At 44.2% G+C, this 11810-nt stretch overlaps 1 long non-coding RNA gene across 1 annotated transcript; it reads left to right on the top strand.

Moving 5' to 3' along the window:
• Positions 1 to 561: 561 nt before the first annotated feature.
• On the top strand, positions 562 to 1432 carry LOC143818110 (uncharacterized). The gene is made up of 3 exons (XR_013224320.1): positions 562 to 642; positions 878 to 1103; positions 1333 to 1432. It is a non-coding gene; the product is annotated as an uncharacterized LOC143818110 (long non-coding RNA).
• The last annotated feature ends 10378 nt before the right edge of the window (positions 1433 to 11810 follow it).

Raw genomic sequence — 11810 nt, 5'->3', positions numbered from 1 at the left:
GTGTGAGCGGTGAGCAGAGGGGTGTATGCGGGCGCCGGGCAGTGAGTGCGGGGCGGCCCTTTTTTTTCTGACTGTGTGCGTCGCTGATTGGCCGCGGCAGCCATGACAGGCAGCTGCCGAGGCCAATCAGCGAATTAATACCGTGACAGAAGGACAGAAAGACGGAAGTTCCCTAGACAATTATATAGTAGATATCTCTGTATACATCATGGGAGTCTGTATTGTACGACGGATGTGTGTGTACTAAAAATGTATTGCTTTGTTGCAGATGTCGGATAGTGAGGGAAGCAGCAGCAGCAGCAGCGTGTCTGCGGTTTTTTCTTCTCAGTCGGTAGGCTTGCACTTTAAAAAACCACTAAAATTTGTGTGAAAATTCAGTGTATTAAGCTATATATATATGTATAATCATGTTTCTATTGCAAATAGGAGTCTTCGGAGCCCGAGGCTGCTAGGCCCCCCCCAAAAAAACAGGCAAAACCAACAAAGGTACATAGCAGACATTTTTAAGTTTTGCAAACATAAATTTATTGATCAAAGAAATGTAATTTTTTTTTCCATTTACATACTCAATAGGTTGTGGCACACGGAGGACACAAGAGGAAGAAGGTTCCTCGCCGTCTGTCGTCTCCACAACTGCCAGTGGTAAATATAAAACTAGAAATGTATCTACAATCTATCTATTCACTTTCTATCTGCTATATCTATAAACTATCTATCCACTATCTCTCTCTCTCTCTCTCTATCTTTCGCTGTATCTATCTATGTATGTATCTATCTATCTATGTATCTAGCTATGTATCTATCTATCTCTGTATCTATCTATCTCTGTATCTATCTATAATTGAACCTTTCAACATTACGCTTTGTGTTTACATAGTCCAAGTCAGCAAGCCAAAAAAAAAAAAGGATTGTGGTTGATGAAGAGCCGTTGACCATTCACAATGAGACACTGATCAACCTTGTGGAAGCCAACCCCTCAATATGGGACCAAAGCGACAGCTCCCACCATGACATAGTAAAGAACCGGAAGTTGTGGGATCAAATTATCTCTCACTTCGATCCCCGATACATGGAGAAGTCGTCAACCTCAAAGAAAAAAATTGGTAAATATTGGTGATGTTAAATTGTCTACTATCTATCTCTGAACTATCAACTACCTATACACTAAACTATATCTCTATCATCTATAATTACTATCTATCAACTATCTATCTACTAGCTATATATCAACTATCTTAACTAACTATACACAATTTTTAAACTATCAAAATAAGAACTGTCTACTAATATATATATATATATTTTTTTTTTACCTTTTTTTAAAAATTACAGCGGATGCGGTCCATACCCGTTGGAAATCAATAAGGGACCGCTTTGTCCGTGACTACCGGAATAGTCAAAATCCACCAAGTGGATCAGGTGCCAAACGGGTGACCCCGCATGTGCATTACGAGCAATTGCTCTTTCTTCAAAAAACAGTGTCTCAGCGCTCGTAAGTACAAATTAGTCTGCGTGCGAGACAAAATTGTTTAAAAATTAAAGCTATATTTTTTTTTTTGGTTCCAGCACGATATGCAGTACCGCCGCGCCTAGACAGGCAGAAGAACTGGAGCCATCTCCACTGGAACCAAGTCAGCAGACGGGCACTGAAGACGTCTCTGTCATCAGCGAGCCACGATCTGGGGAGAGAAGCACTGTGGCTTCAGGTGTGAGTGCCCGGTTGCAATCAGTGCGTGGACGCAAGCGAGCTTCACAAAAAGATGAAGCTGATGCCATTATTGTCGATGGACTTCAGCGGGTTGAGGACATGTGTCGGAGTGAACTGAAAGACCTGAGGCGGGAAATTACCGACTTACAATCTCGCGAGTCTGTATATTCTGCAAATGAGTGGAAGCTACTTTTTTTGTCCTATGTTCCCGTAGCACAAAATATCCCGGCACACAGAAACCTTTTGTTTCGGCAAAGACTGAATGACCTTCTTGAGGAATTTGTGGGACCCCAGGAGCCAGCTCCACCGAGAACCAGAAGCATAGACATGCCGGCCTACAACCCTTTAATATAGAGCCCGGTGTGAAACGAGCATGGAACATCAGAGACAAAGTAGCAGTCCATCATACACCTGGGCAGAAAATACACCCGCGCAATACCAGAGTCTGTAGTACAGCTCAGTGTCCCCAGCCAGGTGCAAACTGTGTTTCACGTTCTTTGGTTTATTGTTTTTTTACCACCCAATTTTGTGTGTGTTTTTTTACATCCCTATGGGATATCATATGTAACAAGTTCACAACTGTTCTTTCATAAAAATTCAGAAACTTTGGTAAACTGTTTAAAATCTGATTCTTGTATGACTGTGAACACAACATAACAGTAATGTAACATTTTACAAGACATATTTTACAAGACATATGGGAAATAAAAAAAACCCAAAAAACAAAAAACACATCAGGACACAGCTTCAGACTTGAAATAAATTTTACACGTGTCTGTCTTGCCATGGAACATGCCCCTCATGTATGAAGTACTGTGCAAATTGGTCACGGATCCTCATTATTTGTGCTGCAGACCGAACAGCAGTAGATTCAATGCTCATGAGGTTCGACTCACATTCATCGGGGTCAACCACCTGGGGTTCATGTCTGGCCACAAAATTATGCAGACAGATGCATGCCTTCACAACACGGTCCACATTTTCTGGTTGCAGTTGCATGCACGTTAGTAGAATTCGCCATTTTAATGTCAAAATCCCAAAGGCGCACTCCACATAACGTCTTGCCCGGCTCAAGCGATAATTAAAAATGCGCTTGGTGGAGTTCAGACTGCGGCTTGAGTACGGTTTGAGGAGATTTTGCCCAAGTTGGAATGCCTCATCACCAACTAAAACAAAGGGCAAACTTGGGTCTTCGGTCCCCGGTAGAGGTCGTGAGGAGGGCAAGTTAAAATTGTTGCTATACAAACATCTCCCCATGTTGGAGTCTCTGAAGACTCTTGAATCGTTAGTACGGCCATACGCACCAATATCCACAGCTACAAACCGGTATCTTGCATCCGCAATAGCCATCAAGATTATCGAGAAGTATTTTTTATAATTATAGTACAGGGACCCACTATGCGCTGGTTTCTGAATCCGTATGTGCTTGCCGTCCACGGCACCAATACAATTGGGGAAATTAGCCACATCCTCGAACTGTTGGGAAATCGCTAGCCACATTTCTGATGTTGGGGTTGGTAGCACAAGTGGTTGCAAGTTGTTCCAAATGGCATCACAAGTCTCCCGAACCAGTTGGCAAATTGTTGACTTCCCCAGTCTAAATTGGTAATGCAGTGACGCAAAAGATTCTCCGGTAGCCAGATATCTGTCGGCATTGAAAAAGAAAAAAAAAAAAATGTTTAGGATTTTTAAGGACAACTAAAAGGCTACATAAATAGAATATACAATTGCTAAATGACCATTATGCCCCACGATACCTAGATCTAGTCTTTGTCAATAGAATGAGAAAAAATTTCATAATTACCTCACAGTCACTACTAATCGTTCCTCCGCACAGATGCTTTCACGGAAAGTGCTGCGCTGATGATGTATCTCATCCTTCACAAGTGAAAGCAGAACATCAAAGCTCTCAATGGACATCCGTAGATAGCGTTGGAATTTTGAAGGGTGATCCCGAAGCTGAAGATACAGGGTGTGAAAGGCACCATAAGTACTCCGCAAGAAATTCACTTCGTGGATCCAATATCTCCTTTGCGAACTACGCTTTATCTGACGAAGTCGCAACCGCATCAAGCGAAATCGAACCAGCTCAGACACAAACATCTTGCTAGCAGAAGTTCACTCAATGCTTTCAAAATGGAGAATGAGTCTGCACCTACACCCCGACGAGGACAAAAGGAGAAAAAAAAAAAAAAACTTTATTGACAGTGACAAACGCAGACAAACGGATACATCGCGAACGGACATCAAAATGAGAAAAACGCTGTCAAAAGCGTTAACGCAAGCGTTAACGTGAAGCCGATTTTTCAACAAATTTGATCCTTTTCTGTACATGCGTTTAACGGATCCGTTTAACGCCATGTACTTGACGCAATGTGAACCTAGCCTTAATAGAAGCAGCCAGTGTCGGACTCCAGGGCCGCACTTTTCAGCTACATGTAAATGTGACATTACCCTCAATCACAAATGTAATTAACAATGAACTGGGTAGATTGGTAAATGAATAAGATGCTACCTTTGTGTGTTTATAGGATATTGTGCTATTGCACAGGGGCCCACTGGAGGATTCTCCTGCTCTCCTGTGGGCCAGTCCAAGCAGCTGACCTGGCTACTATCTCCCTATATTAGTGGTCTATTGAGCACCTCGTTTACCCCTGATAATACTGACCCCTCTGCTCATCTCAGAGGTGTATCTAGCCTTTCCTGCACTGTGGGGCAAAGGATCAGTTCAGCGCCCCCCCCCCCCCCATTTGAACATTAAGTCTATTGAAACTGTATGACCAAGCCAAGGTACATTCCTGTAAATTTTTCCACAATGCTTTATTTAACTTAATCAACAATAAAATGTTATGTATGTATATATTACACAATATACATGTACATATGGTATTTAAACAGAACAATAACTTATACGAAATTAAGCTAGTCAGCAGGTATGAATGAAACTGCTGGTGTACCTATGAGGCTGTTGGTGGTATAATACGAATTGCTATGTTTCACATGTTTAGAACTTTCTAAAATTTAATTTTCCGAGCTTTTTTGGCTGCAAAAGATTTTAGAATATCATCATAAGAAAGTTTTGATGCCAAGTCATGCTCTATTTAAATAATGCTTAGGTTTGTCAGCCGTTGTTGTCCCATGACACTCCGAAGATATGTTTTCAGCAACTTTAGCTTGCTAAAGCTTCTTTCACTGGAAGCAACCGATACTGGTATAGACAGGAAGATTTTCAGAGCTGTGGCTATATTGGGATAGGCATCTTGTAGTCCATTCTTGTATATCTCGGTAAGAAGACCTTCAGGTGTGGCAGTTTTCATAGTCGTGTTTAAATTCAGTGCATGATGTTTAAAACTCTCCACTTCTGGAATTATTTCATCTTTATCAAGATCCTTCTGATATATCTGTGCTAATTTCATGGCCTGCTCCTTGAGTTCTTCTGTTGATAATGTGTGAAACTGAGGTCCAGAGAGAAAACCGAATGTATTGCAAAGCTTGTTTATAGCGTCAAATCGGGTGTTCATTTCACAAATGATTTTGTCACTGATTTCTAAAAGAGAAATCCTAAATTTGTCTTCCTGTGACAACTGAACACTGTCATCTTCACATTCTTCATCAAACATCTTATTAATCTTTCTCTTCCTTATCTGTCTGAAGTGTGGATCAAGGCCACACCTTTCTGCAATCTGTTTTGCTTCACTGATTGCATCAGCTGCATTACTTGTTCTAGTTGACTGTAACAAGGTCAAGAGACCATGAATATGCTTTGCAGACATATCAATACTGATTTTTTCATTTTGAAGAAGTTTGTTGATGCGATCAATGTGACTTAGCACTTTATACCAAAAACATGACATGGCAACAAATTCAAACTTTTTAATATTGTGCATCAGAGAAGCAGCCTCAACCTTTGTCTCCATATTGGCTACTACATTGCTTTTTAAATCACTTAAAGCCTCAATGATTTTGCTTAGATGCATATAAATAGGTCTTACCGCTTCTAGCTTCGCTGACCACCTGGTTTTGCTTAGTGACTTGAGGGTATAACCGTTACATGTTTCTGTAAAACTTCCCATCTAAGGCTACTTTCACACTAGCGTCGGGCCGAGGTTCCCGACGCTAGCGTTGTCTCCGCCGCACAACGGGGGCAGCGGATGCATTTTTCCAGCGCATCCGCTGCCCCATTGTGAGGTGCGGGGAAGTGCGGGGAGGTGGGGGCAGAGTTCCGGCCGTGCATGCGCGGTCGGAAAGAGCGGACCGTCGTGAGCAAAAAACGTTACATGTAGCGTTACATGTGCCCCTATGGGGGCACAGATCTGGACAGTATGGGGGCACAGATCTGGACAGTATGGGGGCACAAATCTGGACAGTATGGGGGCATAAATCTGGACAGAATGGGGGCACAAATCTGGACATATGGGGGCTCAAATCTGGACAGTATGGGGGCACAGATCAGGACAGTATGGGGGGCACAAATCTGGACATTATGGGGGCACAAATCTGGACATTATGGCCCACACTGTCCAGATTTGTGCCCCCATATGTCCAGATTTGTGCCCCCATACTGTCCAGATTTGTGCACCCATACTGTCCAGATTTGTGCCCCCTATGGGCAATCTGGACAGTATGGGGGCACAAATCTGGACATATGGGGGCTCAAATCTGGACAGTATGGGGGCACAGATCAGGACAGTATTGGGGGCACAAATCTGGACATTATGGGGGCACAAATCTGGACATTATGGCCCATACTGTCCAGAATTGTGCCCCCATATGTCCAGATTTGTGCCCCCATACTGTCCAGATTTGTGCCCCCTATGGGGGCACAGATCTGGACAGTATGGGGGCACAAATCTGGACAGTATGGGGGCATAAATCTGGACAGTATGGGGGCACAAATCTGGACATATGGGGGCTCAAATCTGGACAGTATGGGGGCACAGATCAGGACAGTATGGGGGGGCACAAATCTGGACATTATGGCCCATACTGTGCAGATTTGTGCCCCCATACTGTCCAGATTTGTGCCCCCATACTGTCCAGATCTGTGCCCCCATCACCATCACAGTCATCAGACTCACTCTCACAACAGTGAGTCTGACAGTCTCATCACATACCCAGTTTGTGTTGTTGCAACTTGCCCCTGCCCTGGCCGCTGCTCCCTCCCCCTCCCCCTATCATGCATGATGCATGCAGGCAGGCTCTTCGGCGGTGACTCGTCGGTGTCTTCAAACTAACTTCAGCTCCACCCGGTCCCCACGGCCGCGGTCTGGAGCACTTACCACCGGCACCGACGACGTCACCGCCCAACCACGCAACAACACCTGTCCTACACACGACTCGAGCTGCACACGACGACACCCGAACGGTACCGAACGAACCGAGTTACCGCCCGGCGATGCGGCGCAACAACAACGAAGCAGCCGCCCTCAGCCTGTGTCACATGCTCAGTCAGACTGTGTGACGTCAGCTGCTGCTGGCGCTTCACTGATGCGGAAGTGCCAGCAGTGGTCAATGCCTCACAGCGGTTGTCAGGGGCACAGCTGGCCAGGAGCTACTGAGAAGGAAGGGGCTGCTCCTTCCTTGTCTCACAAGAAGGCAAGCAAGCGAACCTCCGGGTGGTACTGTACTATCGCAGCACACACAGACACAGCACGGGATTATCTCACTGCGGGGCGCGGGCGGCAGAATGTGCCGGCCGGGCGGCGACGAGGAGCCTGGCTTTTGACAGCTGCAATGCCGCATCACATCATCAGGCGGCCCCGCTGGCGCCCCCTGTCAGCTGCGCCCGGGGCACATGCCCCGCCTGACCCCCCTGGATACGCCACTGGCTTATCTACACTACTAGGGAAGTTTCAATTAGGTAAAATGAATTTTCTTATATTTTCTGATGTTTAAAACTATGGTGAGTCCTGCAGCCTGAAAAATCCGATAAGTCCCCAGCCCTCCCGTGGTGACAATTCCTGATGCACTGCCAGACTTGTTCATTCAGTTTCAGCAATGATGAATCGTCGTTTGTCTGTCATGACGTATCATTGCTGGGGGTTGGTAAACAAAGACAGAGGATCAGGAAAAATGTTTTTGTATTTTGAACATTTATCTGCACCTGCAGTAAAAGTGGAGAAATCGACAAAAAAATCCACGCTTTTTTCAACAAAAATTGAAGATTTAAAAATCTTCACCAGATATCAATTTCCATGCGAACAATGACGCAGTATTTGTATGAGATTTTTATGTCTCATCTGCATGGCTGGATGGAATTTCCATCCATGTTAATTTGGGTTGGATTCTTCAGTTGTAGTTGAAGAAGCAAACTGTGCATACAAATATTTGCTATTCCATCCATAGAAAAAAAGGTACATAAAACACTGCTCCTGTATCTGGCATATTAACAAGTGCACGTAGGATGTACTATACATGAACACAAGTATTAAAATTAAAAAAACTTTTAGACACTGTCGTGGCCAAAAGTTTTGAGATTGACAAACATTTAGGTTTTCACAAACGTTGCTGGTACAGTGCCTATAGATCTTTTAGATGTTTCTGTGGTTGCTAAAGTACAATTATAAGCATTGCCTCACTGTTTAAATGGAATCCATCACCAGGTTTTGTTATGTAATCTGAGAGCAGCATAATGTAGGGAAGGCGCTCCTGATTCCAGTAATGTATCACTCACTGAGTTGCTTGCTGTTTATTTATATAAAAGCATTGTTTTCTCTGCTCCAGGTCTATCAGTTCTCTGATTGCACAGCTCTGTGTAACTATGCCCACACCACTGATTGGCAGCTTTCTGTGTCCACTGTGCATAGACACAAAGTTGGTAATTAGCGGTGGCGAGGGGTTACATAGAGCAGGAAGAGTACGTGGTCCAAGGCAAGTAGTCCTCTAGTGATAATCTCCTGCTGATAAAAAAGTATTTATTGAAACAAAAACACACGGCTCAGTAAGTGATTCATCACTGGAATAAGGGTCTCTGGTCCTATGTACTGCTGCTGTCATATTACAGGGCAAAAATCTGCTGACAGATTCCCTTAAAATTGGTATTCCCTAAATCACAATATGGTCTTATAATAATGTACAAATATATTTCTTTATTTGTATCAATATAACTCATTTTGCACATTACTTCCCCTAAGGCTGCCTCTCCAGGCTCTATTTACCCTTCAGCTGACATTGGTACCATCCTGTAGTTTTAAGGGTCCTAGTCAAGATATACTAAAGGATGGGCTGAATATACAGAGGACAGAAAGGAGAGATATATTGCAGGAGGGTGCTCTGTATAGAGGGGCTGAGAGGATACATTGTGGGGATGGTGTTCTTGGGGTGATGAGCTGTGTTGGTTTGGCACCAGACATAGCGTTTACCTTGGTGGTCAAAACATTCAATTATTGTCTCATCTTACCACAGCACCTTTCTCCATACATTTGAGGAGTCTCCCACATGTCTTTTGGCAAAGGCAAAATGAACCTTACAATTTTTGTGTGTAAGTAAAGGCTTTTTTCTGCCCACTGTTCCATAAAGGCCACCTCTATAGGGTGTATGGCTTATTGTGGCATGTAAAAATGCTACTCACTGGGGAGCAATCTGAGGAATAACAGGAACCGTTTCTATTTAAAGTCTGGCTGGTTTATTTCAGTCCTCATAAACCACATTGCAGGAAAACATACATAAAGCCTGTGTCCGGCACAAAGAAAAACATAAAGTAAACTGTTTATACAACAGTGTGGGTTCGCCTGCTTGGCTTGGAGTCAAGCTTCCTAGTCCTTTTGCAAAGCCACACAATCCAGAAGGTCTACCCAGCTCCTTATTCACCATCATGTCTCAGAGAAACAGGTCCCATTTTACATTGTGAACCACACCTGGGGGTGGAGATATGGTGAGCAGCCTACCGCCCTAACTCTTCAGCTGCTCACAGTTAGAGCTGGACTTAAGATGGCCGATTAACCCCTCTTAATACTATGTGTACTAGAGCATTACTCTAGGTTTATATCACAGAGGCAGTAGCATATCTACAGGGGGACAGAAGGTATGGTTGACCCGGGCCCCATACTCAGGCCACCCCTGAGCTATGCTACCCTTAACTATATTGGAGTGCCCATCACGCCGACATAGTTAGGCCAGGGCTGCACAGCATACCGGTCGCCACCGGCTCCCATTTCCCTGTGCTCAGATGTATTCACGTCTATTAGACAGCTGAGCAACACTGCAGTGCTGAGAGGTAGGTGAGCACTAGTCATCTCTCCACCCAAACTTTCAGTGGAATGAAGAGGTCGCACACTGCTGACCTCATCACTCTTCTGCTGTGATTACTGAGCCGTAGAGGCAGCAAGGACATGTCGGGAGGACATGTAGGGAGAAATGGGTGTACAATATGAAGTGGGAGCACAATATGGAGAAATGGGAACATAGGGGATAATATGGAGAAGCGGGAGAGCAGGATGGAGTATAAGGGACAATAAGTAGAAATGAGGGTACAGGATGGAGAATTGGAAGAGTGAGGGGACCATATGGAAAAGTGTGAGGGGATTGTATGGGAAAGTAGGGGAACAGTATGTAGAGATGGGAGTGTGGGGGGACAGTATGGAGAAGTGAGAGCTTTGGGAACAATATGAAAAAGTAGGAGCACAATATTGTGAAGTTTGATTCATGTACTAACAGTGGATCTGGTAATGGATTCATGTACTGACCGTGGTCCTGATCATGTACAAATATACAGTACCAATCCATAATTGATCAGAGGTTGTCACCCTGCTGACGCGGTCACCTTTCTGCCACTGATTCCCTACTGTCACCCTACTGCTGAAGTGGGAAAGGTAAGAGCCTTATAGAGAGGAAGGTTATAGATGTTTGTATTGTATATGAGGGATGTTAATGTAAAGGCACAGGATCACATGGACAGCTTGCAGAGGAGCTAAAGTGTGGTTCTAGTGCTGTATTTATCTACTGATGGTGGTTCTGGCACTGCATTCATTTACCAATAGTGGTTCTGCTGCTGCATTCATGTACTGATCATGGTTCTGTGTTTAAAGAAGCTGTGGGGACATCATACTCTGTATAAGGGAGCTGTGGGTCCAATATACTGTATGTAGAGGAGCTATATACTGTATTGTCGGACCCAATGGACATTATTAAATGTTAAATGGCCAAAAAAGCATTATTAAAAAGCATTATTGTTATAGGGGCACTCAGAGTATTATAGCCATCAAAGCGGTAAAATGTGGACACTTTTCTAGGGCATTTGCACAGGGCATTAATCTTTTCAAGGGAGCAATTTTACCATCTAGAGGGCACAAATTAAGCATTCTAACTTGTAATGGGCACAATGGTGGCATTATTATGTGGGGCAGTAAGAGGAGCTCTGATTTTGTACCACAGAGCAGGTGCAGTAATAGGGATACATACAACAGCAGCGGCTCAATATCGGGCTATCAGTAGGATGAGGCGTTTGTGCAGGTTGGATATAGATGGGGGCGATGCAGGAAATGTCAGAAGTCAAATGTGTTTTTGTTGTAATCTCTGCAGAAAACTGGAAGAAGTTGTCATGTCGGTCTGGGCCAGATGCAAAAATGGGAAAATTAACTACTCCAACAGAAAGAATGTCACCTGTAAGTTACTATATATAACTGTGCTGTTATTACTTGTATGATCTGCAGGTCTGGTATCTACCACTATATGGTCACGATATGGCGACAATATCGGTGTTCATCTCTGTGGGGAGAGATTTATTTTCAGCAACAGCGCCGTCATCTGCTGAGGTTCCTTCATACTCTCGATCAGGATCACTGTAGTTGTACACACGGTACCTGGTTAGGGGCCCACTCAAATGTTTAGCCCCTCCTGAGCTGATCCCAAGCTATGCCTCTGTACAGAGGATGTGCAACTCTGTGATACATATCTTCCATCCACTATGTGTCCACCAGCCACTGTACATTCCATTCTTTGCTTGGATGCTCTGCAGCACCTTCAGGGTTACCTTTGGTCTCTGTGCTGCCTCTCTGATTAATGCCCTCCTTGCCCATGCTGAGAGTTTTGGTGGGCAGCCCTCTCTTGCAAAGAACATGGTTCCACAACAAACTTGCCATTTGGTGATAATGGATTTGATGGT

The sequence above is a fragment of the Ranitomeya variabilis genome, chromosome 3 (genome assembly GCF_051348905.1).
Source record: "Ranitomeya variabilis isolate aRanVar5 chromosome 3, aRanVar5.hap1, whole genome shotgun sequence".
Lineage (NCBI taxonomy): Eukaryota > Metazoa > Chordata > Amphibia > Anura > Dendrobatidae > Ranitomeya > Ranitomeya variabilis.
The sequence above is the reverse complement of the archived record's forward strand: the minus strand, read 5'-3'. Positions and strand labels throughout refer to the sequence as shown.